Here is an 18,955-nt window from a genome sequence, read left to right as displayed (position 1 = left end):
GAGGAAAGAGGGAAAGTAGCTAAAGAGGTAACAGTGACTAGTGGGTAAGGAAAAAAGGAAAGAGGAAGTGAGAACAACCAATATGTTGCATTCTGGTCCCTGGGGCAAGCTTAGTTATGAACTAGAGGGAAGAATCTTTATAAATCAAAGCCTTCTGGGCAGATACTGCAAATCCTAATGCTGGGAGGATCACCAGGAAGAAGAACAAGGCTGGGGCAAGCTCCCCTGCGGTCATGGATCCCACACCTCTGCTAATGACAATGACAAAGCTATGAGAGGCAGGCATCCAGATCCAACAATGTAACATGGAGAAAGTTCATCCTAGGTGTGTGTAGTTGTACCAACACAGAAGACAACTTGTCCCTTAAAAAGTTCTGGAGCAAAACTTTGTACTCTATACCTTTGTAATAGCTTTGCAGTCAGTCAATAAGCATTCATTAAATTATACATCATAGATTGCAGTTTCATGTGCAATAATTTTTATTGTATTGTTATGGAAATATTTGTTGTATTCCAATAAATTAAAAAGTAAAATAAACAAAAAAGAACCTACTATGTGCCAGACACAGTGCTAAATGTTGAAGCTACAAAAAAAGTAAAAAAAAAATTTAGTTTCTACCCACTAAAGAGTTGACATTCTTTTTTTGTTTGTTTTGTTTTTGATTTTTGCAAGGAAATGGGGTTAAGTGACTTGCCCAAAGTCACACAGGTAGGTAATTATTAAGTATATGAGGTCACATTTGAACCCAAGTCCTTCTGACTCCAAGGCTGGTGCTCTATCCAATTGTCTCAAAATTTAACATTCTAATGAGGGAAACAACATGCAAAAAATAAGACTTATACAGTAGGATATATATATACATATATATATATATATATATATATATGTGTGTGTGTGTGTGTGTGTGTTATATATATATGTATTTCAGATGGAAGGTTTTAACAATAGGGGTGGGATAGGTAAGGAAAGAGCAAGGAGAAGACTAGGAAAAAACTTCTTATAGAAGGTGAAGTTTGAGATAATCTTGAAGGAACCCAGGGAAGCTAAGAAGGCAAGGAGGAGAAAGGAGAGCATTCCAGGCCTGAGCCCAGTACAAGCAAAGGTAAGGGGGTCAGGAGACTGAATGTCATGAGGAACCTGAGGAACAAAACAGTAGCCTAGAATGACTGTATGTGAATGTGGAGGAGACTAATGTATAAAAGGACTGGAAAGGGAAAAAAAGGTCTATGTGTGAAGATCTTGAAATGTCCAAAATAGGAATTTATTTTTGATCCTAGGTGTTATAGGCAACCATTGGGATTTTTTGAGAAGGGAAAATGACTTGGTTAGTCCTGTGCTTTAGGAAAATTGCTATTATATATGTATAGAAAGAAACTGGTGTAGGAAGAGGCAAAGAACCTTTTAGGAGATTATTATATAATCTAGGAGATTATTATATAGACTATTAAATAGTCTATTATATAGTCTGGTGATAAGAGTGTGAACAAAAATGGTAGCTGAGTGAGTAGAGAGTGGGAGATTATATAAGATGCTTTGGGATGTATTTTGCATTGGACAATTGTTTGGATATTTGGGTGAATAAGAGTGAAGAGTAAGAGTTAAATCCAGATAGCAAACTCAGGAAGGCTAGTAGGGCCTTAATCCGGTACAGAAAGAGATTCTGAAAAATGGTAAGATTTTTTAGGAAACTAATTTTCTATGAGACATCCAGTTAGAAATGTCCAATATGAACATAGGAAAACTAAATGTTTTTTTTATTATGGAAAATAGCATCTATTTACAGATGTAGTGGATAGACCACAATGTTTGGAATCAGAAAAATTCCTCTTCCTGATTTCAAATTTGGCATCAGCCAAATACCAGTTATGTGACCCTGGACAAGTCACTTAGCCCTGTTTTTCTAAGTTTTCTTATCTATAAAAATGAGCTGGAGAAAGAAATGCCAAACCTCTCTAGGATCTTTGCAAAGCAAATCCAAATTGATTTGGGAAGAGTCAGACATCAGTAAAAAAAACTGAACAACACCATTTAACTAAAAGCCTATCCAATAAGATCAGGAATAAAGAATGTCCATTGCCAATATTACTATTTGATATAGTCCTAAAAATACTAGCTAAAGCAATAACAAGAAAAATAAATTGAAAACATAAGCATAGGGTAAGAGGAAATAAAATAATTGGATTTTGCAGATGGTAGATTGCTTAATTAAAGAACCTATGGAGTTAAATATTAGTCATCAATAACTTCAAAACAGTTGTAAGATATAAAATAAAGCTACACAAACTTTCAGTATATCTATGTATTAAAACCAAACAGAAAGAGATAGAAATATTCCATTTAAAATAATTACAGAATATGTAAAACACTTGAAAATCTACCTATCAAGCTATAAACAAGAACAATAAGACTAGAATTATAAAACATTCTTTATATACAGAAAGATGAATAAAATAATTAGAGAAATATCAGTTCCTAATGAGTATCCTGGCAGCTAGGTGGTGCAATAGATACAGCACCAAATTGAAGTCCAGAAGGCTCAGGCATTTATAGGTTGTGTGACCTGAGACAAATCATTTATGTTTGGCTCAGTTTACTCATCTATAAAATAACTGGAGAATGATATTACTAACCACTCCAGTATCTTTGCCAAGAAAACTCCAAAGAGTCAGAAATGACTGAAACAACTAGACAACAACAACAAAAGGTCAGGACAATATAATAAAAATTATATTGGACTAATGTGTTTTAATTAGTATCATACTACTCAAACTACAGAGATATTCATATATAAAGAAAGAAAAAATAACAAAAGTCACCTTGAGGAACAAAACTCAAGAATTAATGAAAGAAGTCAGTAGGTGGGGGATCCAGCAGTAATAGAGATCAAATTGCCACAAAGCAGTCATCATCAAGAACTTATTAAAAATAGAAAAGTTGATTGATAGAACATACTTGGTACACAGAATACAGAAAAAAACCTAACATACAAACTAACTTTATAGCCTAACATTTAACAATCCTGAAGCTTTGAGTTATTGAATAAGGCCTCGCTACTTATCAAAAATCTTCTAGAAAAATTGAAAGAGGTCTGGCAGAAATTGGGTTTAGACCAATCACATACAAATATACACACATACATATTTGTATATATAATATACTTATATTTTATGTAATATAAACAACATACATAAAGTATGCATATTTTATAAAATGTAATTTATATGTAGGGGTATATGAAGTGTTCAAGGAAGGCAAGAACTTCTGATGTAAGGACTTGCCATGTTCTTTTCAGGTTGTTCATTCATCTTTGGTGTCTCCTTGCTATCCCACTCTCACCTGGGACTCCAAGAAGCTATAGTATTCACAGCAGTTACATGCCAGTAAAATTGCCTGGGCAGATTGTTAAACCAGCTTGAGGGTAACCAATAGGCCCCCAAATTGTTGATGACTTAGAGGGATGTCTATTCCAAATATCTGAAAAGATTTCCTCCAGCAAAATGGGCAGGTGAGAATAATTTGTTCCAAAAAGGGGGCTGAAATAGGTCCTGTGTGAGACTTAAATTCAATTCATGTAGGGGCAGCTAGGGTGGCACAGTGGGTAGAGCACCAGCCCTGAAGTCAGGAGTACCTGAGTTCAAATTCGACTTCAGACACTTGATAATTACCTAGTTGTGTGGCCTTGGGCAAGCCACTTAACCCCATTACCTTGCCAAAAAAAAATCCAAAAAAAAAATTAAATTCATGTATAAGTCAAGATATCACCCAGTAATGTCATTGATTTTAGGAAAAAACCAAAACAAAGGAAAACAACAACATATTACATATATGTATATATATATATATATATATCACATTCATATACATCACCTCATATTACAAAACATAAAAAATCATATCATAAGCAAAGTAGAGAAGAAAGGAAGAAATTATCTTTCAAAATTATGATTGGGGAAGAGCTTTTGACCAAATAAAGGATAGAAATCACAGAAGATAAAATGAGTAATTTTGATTGTATAAAATTAGCAAGGTTTTTTATAATCAATATGCTTACAATTAGAAGTAAAATAGTTCATTAAAAAAATCTTTATATCAAGTTTCTCTAACAAATGTTTTATTTCCTCAAGAGAGGAAGAATTTATGCAAATTTATTCTAAAAACCCTACTCAAATTGATAATTAGTCAAAGAAAAGAACATGAAGTTTTCAAGGGAAGAAACTCAGACTTTTCTATAGTCATACTTTTAAAAATAATCCAAATCACTAGTCAATAGAGAAATGCATATTAAAGCAATTGTGAGTTTCCATCTTATATCCATCAGATTGGCAAGGAGACAGAAAAGGAAAAATAATGTTGGAGGAGCTATGGGGAAAAGTACATTAATGAACTTTTAATGAAGAAATGAATTGGTCCAGGTTTCTAGAAAGCAATATGGAACATTGCCCAAAAAGTTACTAAATTGTGCATATCATTTAAATCAGTAATATTACAACTATGCCTATACACCAAGGAGATAAAAGAAAGAAGAAACACTATATGTACAAAAATATTTCTGGCAGCTCTTTTATTTTGGTGGCATAGAATGTGAAACTAATGTAGTACATGTCAATTCAAGATTGGATATAGAATGACATAAGGATATAAAGAAATTCTCTTATGCTGCAAGAAATAATGAAAAGGACATTTTCAGAGAAACCTGGAAAGGTTTTATGAACTGATACAATTAAACTGATAAGAACCTGGAGAATAAATTATACTATAACAACATTATAAAAACATTGAATTTTGCATGACTAGAACTCTGACAAATGCAATGATCAATCATGATTCCAGAGTAGCTGTGATAAAGAATACTACTCATCTCCTGAGAGATAACAGACTCAGTATACAAAGGCACATGTTTTTGAACATGGCTAATGTGGGGATATGTTTTGCTTGTCTATGAATATTTGTTTAAATGTTTTGTTTTACATTGGTTTTCACTGGGGGTGGAGGATGAGGAAAGAGGAGGGGAGGTGGTAGAGAGAATAAATGCCTGCTATTTGTGAAAAAACCTTCTAATTAAAAATAAAAAGATATGTCTAATACATTGTAATGTAAGACTGGAGCTCAGGAGAGAGAGAAGGGTTATATTTGTGTCTATATAAATATAGCTAAATACATATACAGATATATATGTACATAAATACATATATGTACATGCACACATACATGTACATGTGTTGTCTATCTAGAGTTGACAATTGAATCCATGGTAGCTGTTGAAATTATCAAATGAGAAAGTAAAGAAAAAAAATGACCCAAGAGAATGTCTTGGGGCATACCTACAATTATTTATAAATTAATATTCAGCAAAGGGTACTAAGAAGACTCAGACAGGAAGGAGAAATAAGAAAAAGCAGTATCATAACCTAGAGCAGAAAGAATATACAGAAAAAGAGGGTAATCAATAGTGTTAAATGTTACAGAGAGGTCTTCAATGCCTACCTCCCTCACCAAAAGAGCTGAAGTTTTAAGTTAAAATAAAGGTGACAAAAGCTATTCTTCTTATATGAAACTGGTAGCATCTTAGAGGAGTCAAACTGAAACCAGAAGATAGAAGTGGAGAGAATCTGTGAAGTAATGCATAGTAATACCCAAGAGACCAGCAAAGTTCTACCTAGAAAAGATTTATGAGCATTATTCCTGAATAGACATTAAGGACACACGGAAGAGTGGAAGGTAGGTTCATGTAGGAGGAAAGCAATGACATTATCAGAAAATGACATGATTCTGGTTTTGGAGGTATGAGTTTGCCCTCCCCTCATATTCTCTGGGCATTCTCATTCCCTATCTCTGTCCCCTAGCACATGTCCTCCCTGGCTGTATATGAGCTCCCCCATGTGTGTAATCCCATCATATATATATATATATATATATATATATATATATATATATATATATATATATACACATATATATATATATATTCCTCTTTCCAATGGATGGTCTGTGTCTTGTATAAATGTACCCCAGGTTTATGAGGGAAATATTATATTGCTACATTTCTTATTATGCTATTTGATTAAGTGCCTTTGTTTTGAATTAATCTCATTCTCTTGCTTTTTTCTCTTGTTGGTAAAAATAAATACATCAATATAGATTTATATTTTCTCTGGCTCTCTTCTTTCCCTCTTTCTCTCTTTTCTCTTTTTTACTCTCTCTCTTTCTTTCCTCTCTCTCTCTGTCTCTCTCTCTGTCTCTCTCTCTCTCTCTGTCTCTGTCTCTGTCTCTGTCTGTCTCTGTCTGTCTCTGTCTGTCTCTGTCTCTGTCTCTGTCTCTGTCTCTGTCTCTCTCTCTCTCTCTCTCTCTCTCTTTCTCTCTCCCCCCCCCTCTTTCCTTATTCATTCAGAGAGTAACTTGAACCTAGGTAGCTTTTCTGGGTTGGGGGTGAAATACAAGGGGTGATTTTTACATTAAGAGGAAAGGCAAAGTCTTAGGCAAAGCAAACTCAAAACCATACACTTTTGGAAGATGTCTGAAAAAGTTAAAATTTTAATTTAAATTATATATTATATTACATATTATAATTTAAATTCCATAAAATTAGATTTCATATGCCTAGATTTGGGGATATGGGAATGTGTGAGAGGTGGAGTAAGGTAGGTTAGTTTTAAGGATTTGGTGTTGATTAGTTGTGTTGGACTCTTTAAGACCCCATTTGAAGTTTTCTGGACAATGATCCTGACATTCCTGAAATGGTTTTTGCTATTTCCTTCTCCAGCTCATTTTATATATGAGGACTGAGGCAAACAGGGTTAAATGATTTGCCCAGGGCCAAACAACTAGAGAATGTCTGAGCTCATATTTAAACTCAGGTTCTCCTGACTCCAGGACCAGTCTTCTATCTACTGAACTACCTAGCTTTCCAGTTTAAAGGATTATTGTCCCCTTAACTTGATCCATCTGGTTCAGTCCTGATTACTTTCTTGGTTTTTACTGATTAATAATCTAAAAGACATTTCTCCAGAAGGCATAATTAGGGTTCTCCCCATCCCAAGGTCAGAAAGCTCAAACTAGCTGTTACTGTATCTATGACCCATCTCCCCAAATAGTGTAGCAGCCTTACATGCTTTCCTACACCCCCTCCTTTTTATCTATCTCCCTTATCACTTGGTCTGCCTACCAATTCTTCCTTTTTAGTATTCTCTTCTCTCAGTCCACCCAAATCTCTTGGCTAGATCATAATTCAAAGGAGAACTACTTGTCCCTGGAATATAAGAAACTAGCTTGCAAGACTCTTAGATTATAATAAATATAGTCTTTTCCATAGACTAGGTATTACTATTTTTGTTTTGTTAATGGAGCTTTGTGACTCAATCTATGTAGAAATTTCCTCTACCTATAATGTAGCATTATAAAGTAGCTTATCTTTAACAGTCCTGGAGACAATTTAACTGAATTGTCCAATTAGTTGATATATTTGAACCCTTGTCATTCTGACTCCCAGTGCATACTACTACCCAATACATTTCGACTCATGTTACTGGCATAAACAGGGGTAAATGGAGAAAATTATGGAAGAGTGAGCATAACAATATATTTAACTGGTGGCAGTATGTGACTATGAAACATGGAACGCCATCTCACTAGAACTCAAACTAGAAATAACTGAATAAATAGAGGCATTGTAGGTATAAACTGTCTCATTTTGAAAGTAAGAGATCAAAAAATCTATTAAGCTATTAGCTTAAAACCACACTTAGACATTTGCTCCACTATGTGGGTATATATATATATATATATATATATATATATATATATATATGGCAGGTGTATATATAAACGAATATATAGTCCACTATATATGCATATACTACACTGGTCCATTTCCTTTTATTTAGATATACATGTATATACGCATATTTGTATTTACATAAATGCATACATATATGCACTTACCCAGTTCCTTTTCTGTTTTTCACTGTCTGGAGAATGAGAGACAACAGATGGGCAGGGTTTGGGTTATACAAATTATACACTGGCACCTCCAGATATTTTTTTAAAAAGTTCTGAAAACCCTCATGTCTTTTGGGAAGAGCTTTAATGGAGGATTTAGCTTAAAAGCCGTGGCCATGAATTTCACTGGATGAGGACAATATAGGTTGCGCGATCAGTACGAGTGGAAGATGTATCCACACTGATGCGATTACTGATGACGGATTATACTGCAAGCTGAAGAATAATCATGTTTAGTCTCGGCCTGGGGACTCCTGGTGTTAAAGAGTTTGAGAAACAGAGCTGGGAAGATCGAAGATTGTTAAACCCCGCCCCTCCCTCCCCACCAGGGTCCTGAAGCAGGCGAGCGTCTCTAGCCCACTTCCATTCTGTCCACCCTCATTGTATCATCCAAGGCCACTGGAGGCTGAAAGTCATCATTCCGGGATTGAGCTCTGCCAGGGAGAAGGAGTAGGTTAGTCTGAGCACCCAGGTACAACGACCGGCTCTGGGACACCGGGAGGCAGCAGCGGTGGCGGATCTCGAGACTGCCGTCGTGCTTGCTGCAAACCGGTCTCTCTTCCCTGCAGGGTGTGCGGGGATGGAGAAAGGGGGAGGAGAGAAAAGGGGAAGAGCTTGGGCAGCGGCCGCCAGCGGGCGGGGCCTCCGGTGCCCAGCGGCGCAGTTAGAGCTCGCCGCTGCTCTCACAGCCTCACACGCGCACTGCACCCGGCCGGGGCTGGAACCTCCAGATCCCGGGCCACGCCGCCCGTTTCCCTCTTCCTCTGATTCTCTGCACCAGGAGGGCGCGGGAGGTGGAGAAAGAGAGACAGAGGAAAGGACTGCGTTGCTAGAGACTTGGTTGTCTTAGGAAAAGAAGGCGCCTGATATTTGCTGCAAAGCTCCAGAACCCAGCATTTATGACTTCCTTTCTGGCCCCGGGGACCCACGGAGAAGGGAAGGGAAAAGAATCGGAGACGCGCGCGCTCTCACATTCACACTGAGGTACACACACACACACACACACACACACACACACACACACACGCACACACTCCGGAGCTATAGTCTTGAGGGAGTTTGAACAGAGAGCTGAAAAGCTTCAGCCCTCCTCCTCCAGCTGCTCGGGCCGGTGTTGCCATCCGCCCCCCGCCCCGGTCAGCCGGCCGCCCGACAACCTGCCCTCTCTCTGCTTCCTCTCGCCGACCCAGCTGCCTCTCAATCTAGGAGCCGCCGCCGCCGCAACATCCCCGGAACTAGCACACTGTGGCGCAACTGGTCTAGGGAGCCGAGGCGCTGAGATCCTGCCCCAGGGTAAGAGACTAGTTTTCTTGCCTTCCCTTCCCGCCTGTGCGCTGCTTTCCCCTTCCCTGTCCTGTCCTTCCCTTTCTCAGGGCCTTGGCATTCGGGGGACGAGGGATGGCTCCTTCGTTTTCCCCCAAACCTAGTTCCTTTCCCATTACTCCCTGCCACTTCAGCGCATTCTCCCGAGGAGACTTTGGCAGGAGGAAGGGGCTTTGTAGAGCGCGGGCCGGCTGGTGGACCTTGGAAGGCAGACTTTCCCGCCGGCCACTAACAGCTGCTCTGCTTGGCTCTCTTTCCCTGTGCCCGCCTCACCCCCACTAGGTCCGCAGTGACACCAGCGGAGTTGCCTGGGGTGTGTGTGTGGGGGGGTAGCACTTCATGGAAGATACTCCTCGGGAATTCAGAGGGTGAAAGAGGGACCAAGTTAGGGTTTGGCGTTAGAGGTTGAGGTCCCCAGATCCCCCACGCTTTTGACCGGGAAACTTATTAGGGCGCATTTAGAATATCAGGAGTGGTTTCGAATCTTTCCTTTGGTCATTACTGGCGCCCAAGCTGGATTGAACAGGTGCAGTGTTGTTGTTATGACAGAGAATGCTGCAATCTACTAAACGTTTCCCACCACCACCATCACCACCTTTTCAAATGTTGCTTTAACGACTCAGGATGAGGACAGGGAGGGGGGCATGTCTAGAAATGATTTTGACATAATTGTCCCAGCTGATCAGAGAAAGCAGCAAGTGCCAAGGTCTGTTTATGAGACATCCATGCAGATGAGACTTGCCAGTTCTCATCCCACCAGCGAGCTTGTGCAGGACATAGTTGATTATAAAGCTCATAAGAGGAAGTTGCTTGAATAGGCTAATTAATTCTTTCATTGAACCTACTGGAATCAAAACCCCCGATCTAGGTAATAGTAATTAATTATGCCGAGGCTGTAAAAGGGCACAGCCTGTATTGCAAGCCAAACGAAAACAACCCAACAAACACAGACTCTTGGAGGCCTAAGGAATAAATATGATGAGTTCCTGTCAGGGAGGGACACCACTCTATGAAGGCATGCTACCAAAACCCAGTTGTCTCCTCTTAGGTAGAGGTTCAGGAGTTTTTTTTTGGGGGGGGGGGGAGCAGTATGGGGAAGAGGAAAACTGGTCCTCTTTTTGGTGATAAGCAGTGATCCAGAGAATATTCTTCCTTTTTTTGGTGAGAAGACAAATTGTTTCTAGCCGGAAAATCACAGTGTTTCTTTGTAATTTTAATGTGACAAAATAGAAGGCTGTCAGTGAATGTTTCTATTAAGAGACTTCCCTAACCGGAAGGAGTCTCTGCAACAGGGGAGGTAGTATTACTGAAGAAGTAATTTCAGATATGATTTACAATGACTACTACTGGGAAAAAAGAAATAACAAGTAAGAGGCTTAAGTGTCATTAACATCTAATTTGATAGAGATTGTGGCACAGTTAAACATATGTCAGATTAGGACTCCTGGCTTTACAGTTCTATCCTGATGCTTAATATTAGCTCTTTGAAAATGTCACTTAACCTTTCTCATCTGAAGTTTTCTAATTCTATTCCATGAATATTTATTAAGCATCAAAGCTTATTAAACTTTTCATATTACCTAAACTGTCTCCTTATAGTAGGAAAGATTTTATGAAATTAATTTGTGGTTATTTTGTATTCTGTATTTACATACTATATTTAATTTTGGTTTTTGGTGGCAAATATTAACTGATGTAACTGATGAACCAGAGACTTGAAACCAGGTTTACTGGCACCTATTCTAATCCTCTTTCTACTAAGTTCTATGATCTTCTGACTTCAGGCACAGTTTTCTTTCTACTAAACCACAGTTAAATTTTTGAGCACAGTCAGGACTGAGACAAGGTTTTTGCAATTGTGCCCCCCCCCCAATATATTACTGTCATGGATTTGAGCTGTTAGTATAACATATTGAGATTTAGCAAAAGAATCCCATTCCACATAACCTGTATTTTCCTTGTATTCAAAATATTTTAAAATATCCCTCTTTTGCTATACGATATATCCTAGGCAACTGTTTGCCTAGTTGACTACTTATCCAGAATTTGTTGTTAGTATTGTTTGAAGTACTAGGGAACAGGATATAGATGAGAGAACTGAATGGTTTGTTGAAATTATTTTTAAGTTGTGGAAATTGAAGCTGTCCCATTCTCTCTATAGGCCCCAGTTTCTTTATCAGTCAAAAGAGGAGTTTGACTTATTAACAGTCACTTTCTAGTATAAAAATAATCTGTGCTTATTCCATTACTGGGTCTATACCATGAAGAGATGATGAAAAAGGGTAAAAATCATTACTTGTACAAAAATATTCATAGCAGCCCCGTTTGTGGTGGCAAAGAATTGGAAATCAAGTAAATATCCTTCAATTGGGAAATGGCTTAGCAAACTGTGGTATATGTATGTCACGGAACACTATTGTTCTATTAGAAACAAGGAGGGACAGGAATTCAGGGAAGCCTGGAGGGATTTGCATGAACTGATGCTGAGTGAGATGAGCAGAACCAGAAAAACACTATACACCCTATCAGCTACATGGGGGTGATGCTCAACCTTGATGGACTTGCTTGTTCCATCAGTGCAACAACCAGGGACAATTTGGGGCTGTCTGCAATGGAGAATACCATATGTATCCAGAGAAAGAGCCGTGGAGTTTGAACAAAGTTCAAGGACTATTCCCTTTAATTCAGGGAAAAAAAACAGATATCTTATTGTCTGATCTCTTATACTTTTTGTTTCTTCCTTAAGGATGTGATTTCTCTCTCATCACACTCAATTTGGATCAATGTACAACATGGAAACAAAGTAAAGACTGACAGATTGCTTTCTGTGGTGGTGGTGGGGTGGAAGCAAGATTGGGAGAAAAATTGTAAAACTCAAAACTCAAATAAAATCTTTTAAAAAAACTGTGCTCTTGTAACTTCTGCATCATAAATTTTCTTGTTTTGACCTACAAGATTGCTTTTGTCTATTTTTTTAGTGTCAAAAGAGAATTTTCTGTAAAGTACCAGGCTGCCATAATAGACTACTTATACCTCTGGTTCTTTCTTCTGCTATTTTTTTCCTCCTATCTTTCTGCTAGATTCTCCATATCTTCTGCTATCTGTGTGACTCGGATAAATAAGCTCCCTGGGTTTCATTGTCCTCATCTGCAAATTAAAGGGATTAGATTATATAGCCTTTAAGATTCCTTTTAATTCTAGATGTATTAACTCATCCTCCCTCCCCCTTCTTCTCCCAAACCCCTTAATTACCAAAAGTTGATACCTCTTTTAACTCACTATCTTTGTTACCTCACTTGTTGAGAGGTTAAGTGATCTATCTGGGATCACATGGTTAGGATTCTATTGGTTCTGAAGTCAGTTTTTTATTCACTGTATCATTCTGTCTCTCTGTGATTCTATAAACCAAAGTAAAAAATCTTTAAATCATAGGTAGCAACTTATGACTAGTACTACTATTGCATTTATAGAACATTTTAGGGTTTTCAAAGTACTTTAGATCTGTTAGCTCATTTGATCCTTGCAAACAATCCTGTAAGGTGCTGTGTTTGTCCCCATTTTACAAATGATGAAACTGAGAAACTCTGACTTTCCCAGGATCATATAACAAATAAATGTAACTTGAGTTGCAGCAAAAGAATTTTATTCCCTAGGAGTTGTGTTCAAGATATTTTTTTAAATGCCCCCCATTTACAGATCTGTGAGATGTCTTGAGCAGTTGTTTGACTGGTTGACTGTTTATCCAGTATCTGATGATAGTAATATTTGAATTACTTAGGAGAAATACAAATAAAAGAACTGATGCCATTATTATTTTACAGGGAGTGAGTTATTTCCAAAATATTAATGCTAATTAAGAAACATTTAACATTTCCAAAATCCAAAATGTTAATACTAATTAAGAAATATTCTGAAACCCATTTTGATTTAATTTTTCTTTCACTCCTGCCTCATTCCTTCTGCACCATCTTCCATAGTGTTGGATAGAACATTGGACCTGGAGTCAGAAGGAGTACAATTCAAATCCATTCTCAGAACTTATCAACAATGTGACTCCGGGCAAATCACTTAACTTCTTTTTATCTCAGTTTCCTTAACTATAAATGGCATAATAATAACACCTACCTCACAAGATTGTGGTGAGGATCAAATGAGATGGTATTTGTTAAAAGTCCTTAACTTAGAACCTGACACTTAGTAGATACTGATTCTTTTCCCTTCCTCCTGGTGGAGTAAAATAGAGCTTTTGTTTTTCAAGGAACATTGGAAAAGTGTTACTTTTTAACTCTACTATTAAAAGTATCATAACAGAGTTATTGAATCATGGAATGTTTGCAGTTGGAATGTAAAGATTACAAGCTTTGTGTTTTATAAATGAGCATACTGAGGCCAGAAAGAAGTGAGAGATTTTTCAACTTTAGCAGAGCCTCCATTAGAAGTCAGGTCACTTCTTTCTTCTCTGTTGCTTTTTGAAAGGAAGTGTGTGTGTGTGTGTGTGTGTGTGTGTGTGTGTGTGTGTGTGTGTGTGTGTGTGTGTGTGTGTGTAAATTCAATTCTATACAGTTTCTTTTGCAAAGAGGCACTTTTAAAAATTCTTTCCAGAGACCTATTAGAACTTGACTGGTAATTAAGATTTGGCACTTTGAAAACATTTCTAGAGGGACACCTAGGTGGCACAGTGGATAGAGGAAGAGAGAATACCTGAGTTCAAATTCAATCTCAAACACCTACTAGCTGTGTGACCCTTGACAAGTTACTTAACCCTTTTGCCTCAGCTTCCTAAGCTGTAAAATGAGCTAGAGAAGCAAATGAAGAATCATTCCAGTATTTTTCCTAAGAATTCCTAAGAATAACCCAAAAAAAACCCATAACTAATAAAAATTGAAGTTGAAATTGACCAAAATTGAGCAAAAATTTCTGAGAAGTTGAGTTTTAAAAGAATTCTTAAATAAGCAGTTTTCAGGAGGAAATATTTGAGCATTTTTACCTCTCCATTGTACTTTACTTGGTTTATGCATTGCATTAGGCATCAGGTATCATATGTACAAGGAAGTGAAGAACTATTTGAATAGAAGTCAAATAAATACTAGCTTCCCAAGCTAGTTTTCCTTATAAATCAAATCATCATGCAACTGGTAAAGTCATCAATAGATCTACATTTCATTCTCATTTACATGTTGTTTCCACTGGTATTCTTTAAGCAGAAAACCCAAGAATGTTTCCTCTTATGAAGATTATTCCAGCATGTCCTTAACTTCATGTTACTATTTTAAATATAGAGTCCTGAAGCAAATGTATTGTAGCAAATGATTTAACCAAAGTTAGGAAGCTTTTACTGCAGCTATTCCCAGCCTAACAGAAGCAGTCAGAATTCACCTGTACATCATGTCCATCATCTGATTGTGAAAACCTGGGCCTCTTACAGGGTTGGGTTAGCTGGCCTTTGCTACCAAGAAGACCTGGCTTAAATTAATAGCTTTTTCTCATCCTTCCTCTCAGTTCAGATTGGTTAACAACCTATATTGGTGCTCCTTGTGAACTAGGCCATCTGTTCCTTTGGTTTTCTGTTGGTGTTATTTTTTTCCTTTCAAGAAAATAAATTATAAAATATACTTCCCTTTAAGCACCTGATGAAGACAATTGTGCATTTCATAATACTTCAATACTAGTGTTTCATGCCTCTGTTACAATTAAATATGAAATTAAACTAAATTAAAAATCATATCTACTTTTTAAAATTCTATAATAGTTTGTTTACTTTTCTAGATTACTTTAACCAGGGAGCTCAAAGTTGTTTAAAAGGGTAAATACAAGAATTCTTTTCTAATTGGGTAACTATTGGGAGAAATTTAAGGTATAAGTTTTGATTTGCATTGAGCTTATCATATTCATTAGGGGTACTAAGATGGTACAATGGATACATTGGGTCTGAAGTCACTAATCTTATCTTCCTGACTTCAAATCTGGTTTCAAATGCTAACTATATGACCCTGAGCAAGACACTTAACCCTGTTTGCCTCAGTTTTCTCATCTGTAAAATGAGCTGGAAATAGAAATGGCAAACCATTTTAGTATCTTTGCCAAGAAAATCCAAAATGAAGTCACAAAAGAGTCATCTGGACTGGAAACAACTGACAACATAATCATAATCAATCAGCTACCAAAACTGGAATCCTCCACTTCTCTTGTTTTAAGTACAAGATAGAATTCTTAAAGAAAGCTTCAATAATTCAGAGGATTATCACAGTATTTATTTTTTACCTTTTAATTTTTTTAAAAATAGCTCATATATGACTTTACTAGAAAAGAAAAAAATTAAACATACATTTCTAACAGATACAACTAGACAAATCATACCTATCTCTAATTTGTCATTTTTCCCCTCCCTCTAATATTCCTTTCCATTGTCACTGTCCAACTACCCCTATATTTACCCCTATATTTTCCTTTCATATATTTGCAGGCAGTAAGAATACTGAGCTTCTGGTTTTATTTTCTTTTTAGCTTTTCATCACTTTATATTCCTTTCAATTAGCAATTAATTTTTTTCCCTCTCCTATGGGAAGAAAAAACAAAACCCTTGTATAACTAGTTAAGAAAAACCAAGTATCTTTTTCCATTTTTCTTGATATTCTTCCTATTTGCTGTTTTTAATTGTATCATGTTATTGTTATATTAGCCACAGAGTTGCTGCAGTTACTTCTTAGTTATTAGTCAGTGGATAGAGCACCTGATCTGGATGAGGAAGACTTATCTGGCCTCAGACACTTATTAGCTATGTGACCTTGGGTAAGTCACTTAACCCCATTTCTTTATCTGTCAAATGAGCTGTCAAATTGGGAGAAAGAAGAAAACCACTCCAGTGTCTTTGCTAAGTAAACCCCAAATTGGGTCTCGAAGAGTGAAACACAAATGAAAGGATTCAACAACAATAATGACAACATTTATCTCAGAAAATGTAGCTCTCCCTCTCCCTCTTTTTGGATAACAGTTTTAGTCATAGGGCCATAGGATTATAATATGACATTTGTATCCTTCCTTCATCATATATTTAAGTTTCTTGAGGATAATGACCCTTCTTTATCTTTCATGGAGGTACATAGTGAATTCTTCTTATTTGATTATCCTGTGTTTCTAAAAGTAATATAGGAAAACTTCTGGCTTAGCATATGCCATACTATGAAATGTCAATGTGCCCACTCTTCAGTGGAAACTGAGACAGTGATTTGACATGGGATTTTTAGGGGTTTTTTTTAGTTTTTTTGTAAGGCAAACAGGATTAAGTGGCTTGCCCAAGGCCACACAGCTAGGTAATTATTAAGTGTCTGAGACTAGATTTGAACCCAGGTACTCCTGACTCCGGGCCGGCGCTTTATCCACTACGCCACTTAGCCACCCTGACATGTGATTTTTATACAAAAGTAATATAAGTAATTTATTAAGAGCATTAGAACACTTCAGAAGTCTGCATTCTCAAAGGATGGAATCAAGAGGGAACCTTACTGCTATCTTTAGTACCTTTATTTTGTAAAGGAGCTGAAATTCAGCACATGATTAGAACAAGGTGATTTGTCAAACCTTTGACTCCCAGTCTTAATGATCAGTGTATTTTGGTGATACGAAAGTTTGATCACACCCAGCTTTAAGTTGATATGTGTTCCTTCCTTTAGTGCAGTGCATAGCTCTTTGGACTTATAGTTGACAGGATGTGAGCACAATTCTGCCTCAAACAATTGTTAGCTTTCTTGTCCTGGACAAGTCACTTAACCTTCCTCAGCTTTGGTCTCCTCTGTAGCACAGAGTAAATCTATCATCACACATAGGTCACAGTGAGGATAAAATGAGATGAAAAAATATATATAGATATGTATTGTACAAACATATCTCTCTGTATCTCTGCTACATCCATGCACACATCTATATATGTTCTATATGTGTACACCCAGCTATACATGATAACACATATATAACTTTGTAAACTTTAAAGCACTATAGAAATTTTGGCTATGATCATAATGTAGATTAACTAAAAATAAATAGGAAAATTATATTAACATTTAGAGTTTTATGTTATTTTGTAGGTTTTTTTATCCCATGTGAAATATTTCCATCCCTCATCTAATATATAATATGATATACTTATAAAATAAGAACATTAGAAAAGGATATTAGAATTTATTCAAACAAATAAGTTTTGCTTCAAAGTAGGTACCTTGAAAAACTTCACATTGATTCTAGTAATACTGTCATTCTCAAAACATTTTGGAAATTTCCTTTGGTACTGATTTAAAGTGAGTTTATGGAAAAAATAGATTTTTTACTTTATCACATCTTATTTTTGTACTCCCCCATCCAATACCCAGCTTGATCACCAATGACATTCATTGAAACTTTCTCCAAATGATGTGTGACTATTTTAAAAATCAAATTGGTAGGGGTGGCTAGGTGGCGTAGTGGATAAAGCGCCGGCCCGGAGTCAGGAGTACCTGGGTTCAAATCTAGTCTCAGACACTTAATAATTACCTAGCTGTGTGGCCTTGGGCAAGCCACTTAACCCTGTTTGACTTGCAAAAACCTAAAAAAAAAGATCAAATTGGTCTTAAAATTATGAACATTTTGGCATCATTGAAGATATATGACAGAATGTGACATGTTTTGAAGACAGCTTTTTCATGTATAAGCAATGCTGAAAGGCAGATATAGCCTCATAGGGTGTCTACTTTGAAGAAAATAAAATTCATTAGGCTATATTAGCTCAATTCAGCTAAGCATTTTATTAAATATTTAACTATACAGTACACTGTGTTAGGTGACAGAGAGGTACAAAACACAACCCTGACTCTTAGAATTTAAAATCTAATATTAGGGGTTGGGGATTCATATGCAGTTTATTTTATATATATACATACATACATATACATACATATATATGTATGTATGTATATATATATATATATATATATATATATATATATATATATATGTAAAGTTCTGAAATCTGGAGAAAGGTACCTAGGATGTGGTAAAAAAAAATGCTAGTTAGTAGGCTGAGGTTCAAATCCTGGTTCTCCTATTTACTGAGAAACCTTGAATACATTACTTAAACCCTATGGGGTTCTCTTTCCTCTGAAGGAAGAGAAGATTGGATTATATGAGCTCTAAGGTCCCTTCAGGCTCTAAATCTATGACCCTAAGGTGTTTGCATTTTAAACTACTTTGGAATTGCATTTATTTTTTTAGACTTAAATTTTTAGATTTTAATTCAATATCTTATTTTTAGACAAAAATAACTGCCTTTGACCTTCAAAACAACTTGATAAATTGAAACTTCAGATATCATTCCTATTTTACATATGAGAAGTCCGAGGATGAAATTGGTGTTAATGACATGCCCAAAGTCAGATAGCTAGAATATGTCAAAACTAGAATTCAGGCTAGGTAGTTTGTTGGGATCCAGTCACATATTCTATCCACTATGTCATGATGTCTGTAATATGTTTTTATTTATTTATTTGTTTGTTTGTTTGTTTGCTTATTTATTTATTTGTTTGTTTATTTATTTATTTTTGAAGATTTTATTTATTTTCAGTTTTACAATTTTTCTCTTAATCTTACTTCCTTCCCCCCACCCCCCAT

At 36.5% G+C, this 18,955-nt stretch overlaps 1 protein-coding gene across 1 annotated transcript in view; it reads left to right on the top strand.

Moving 5' to 3' along the window:
* Positions 1 to 8,643: 8,643 nt before the first annotated feature.
* The window catches only part of PIP5K1B (phosphatidylinositol-4-phosphate 5-kinase type 1 beta), a 270,943-nt gene continuing 260,631 nt past the window's right edge, over positions 8,644 to 18,955 (top strand). Inside the window, exon 1 of the mRNA XM_074206739.1 lies at positions 8,644 to 9,289. The gene's annotated coding sequence lies outside the window, so the exon portion shown is untranslated. The remainder of the gene's footprint in view (positions 9,290 to 18,955) is intronic.

The sequence above is a fragment of the Macrotis lagotis genome, chromosome X (assembly GCF_037893015.1).
Source record: "Macrotis lagotis isolate mMagLag1 chromosome X, bilby.v1.9.chrom.fasta, whole genome shotgun sequence".
Lineage (NCBI taxonomy): Eukaryota > Metazoa > Chordata > Mammalia > Peramelemorphia > Peramelidae > Macrotis > Macrotis lagotis.
Note: the sequence above shows the minus strand (reverse complement) of the source record. Positions and strands in the feature narration are given on the sequence as shown.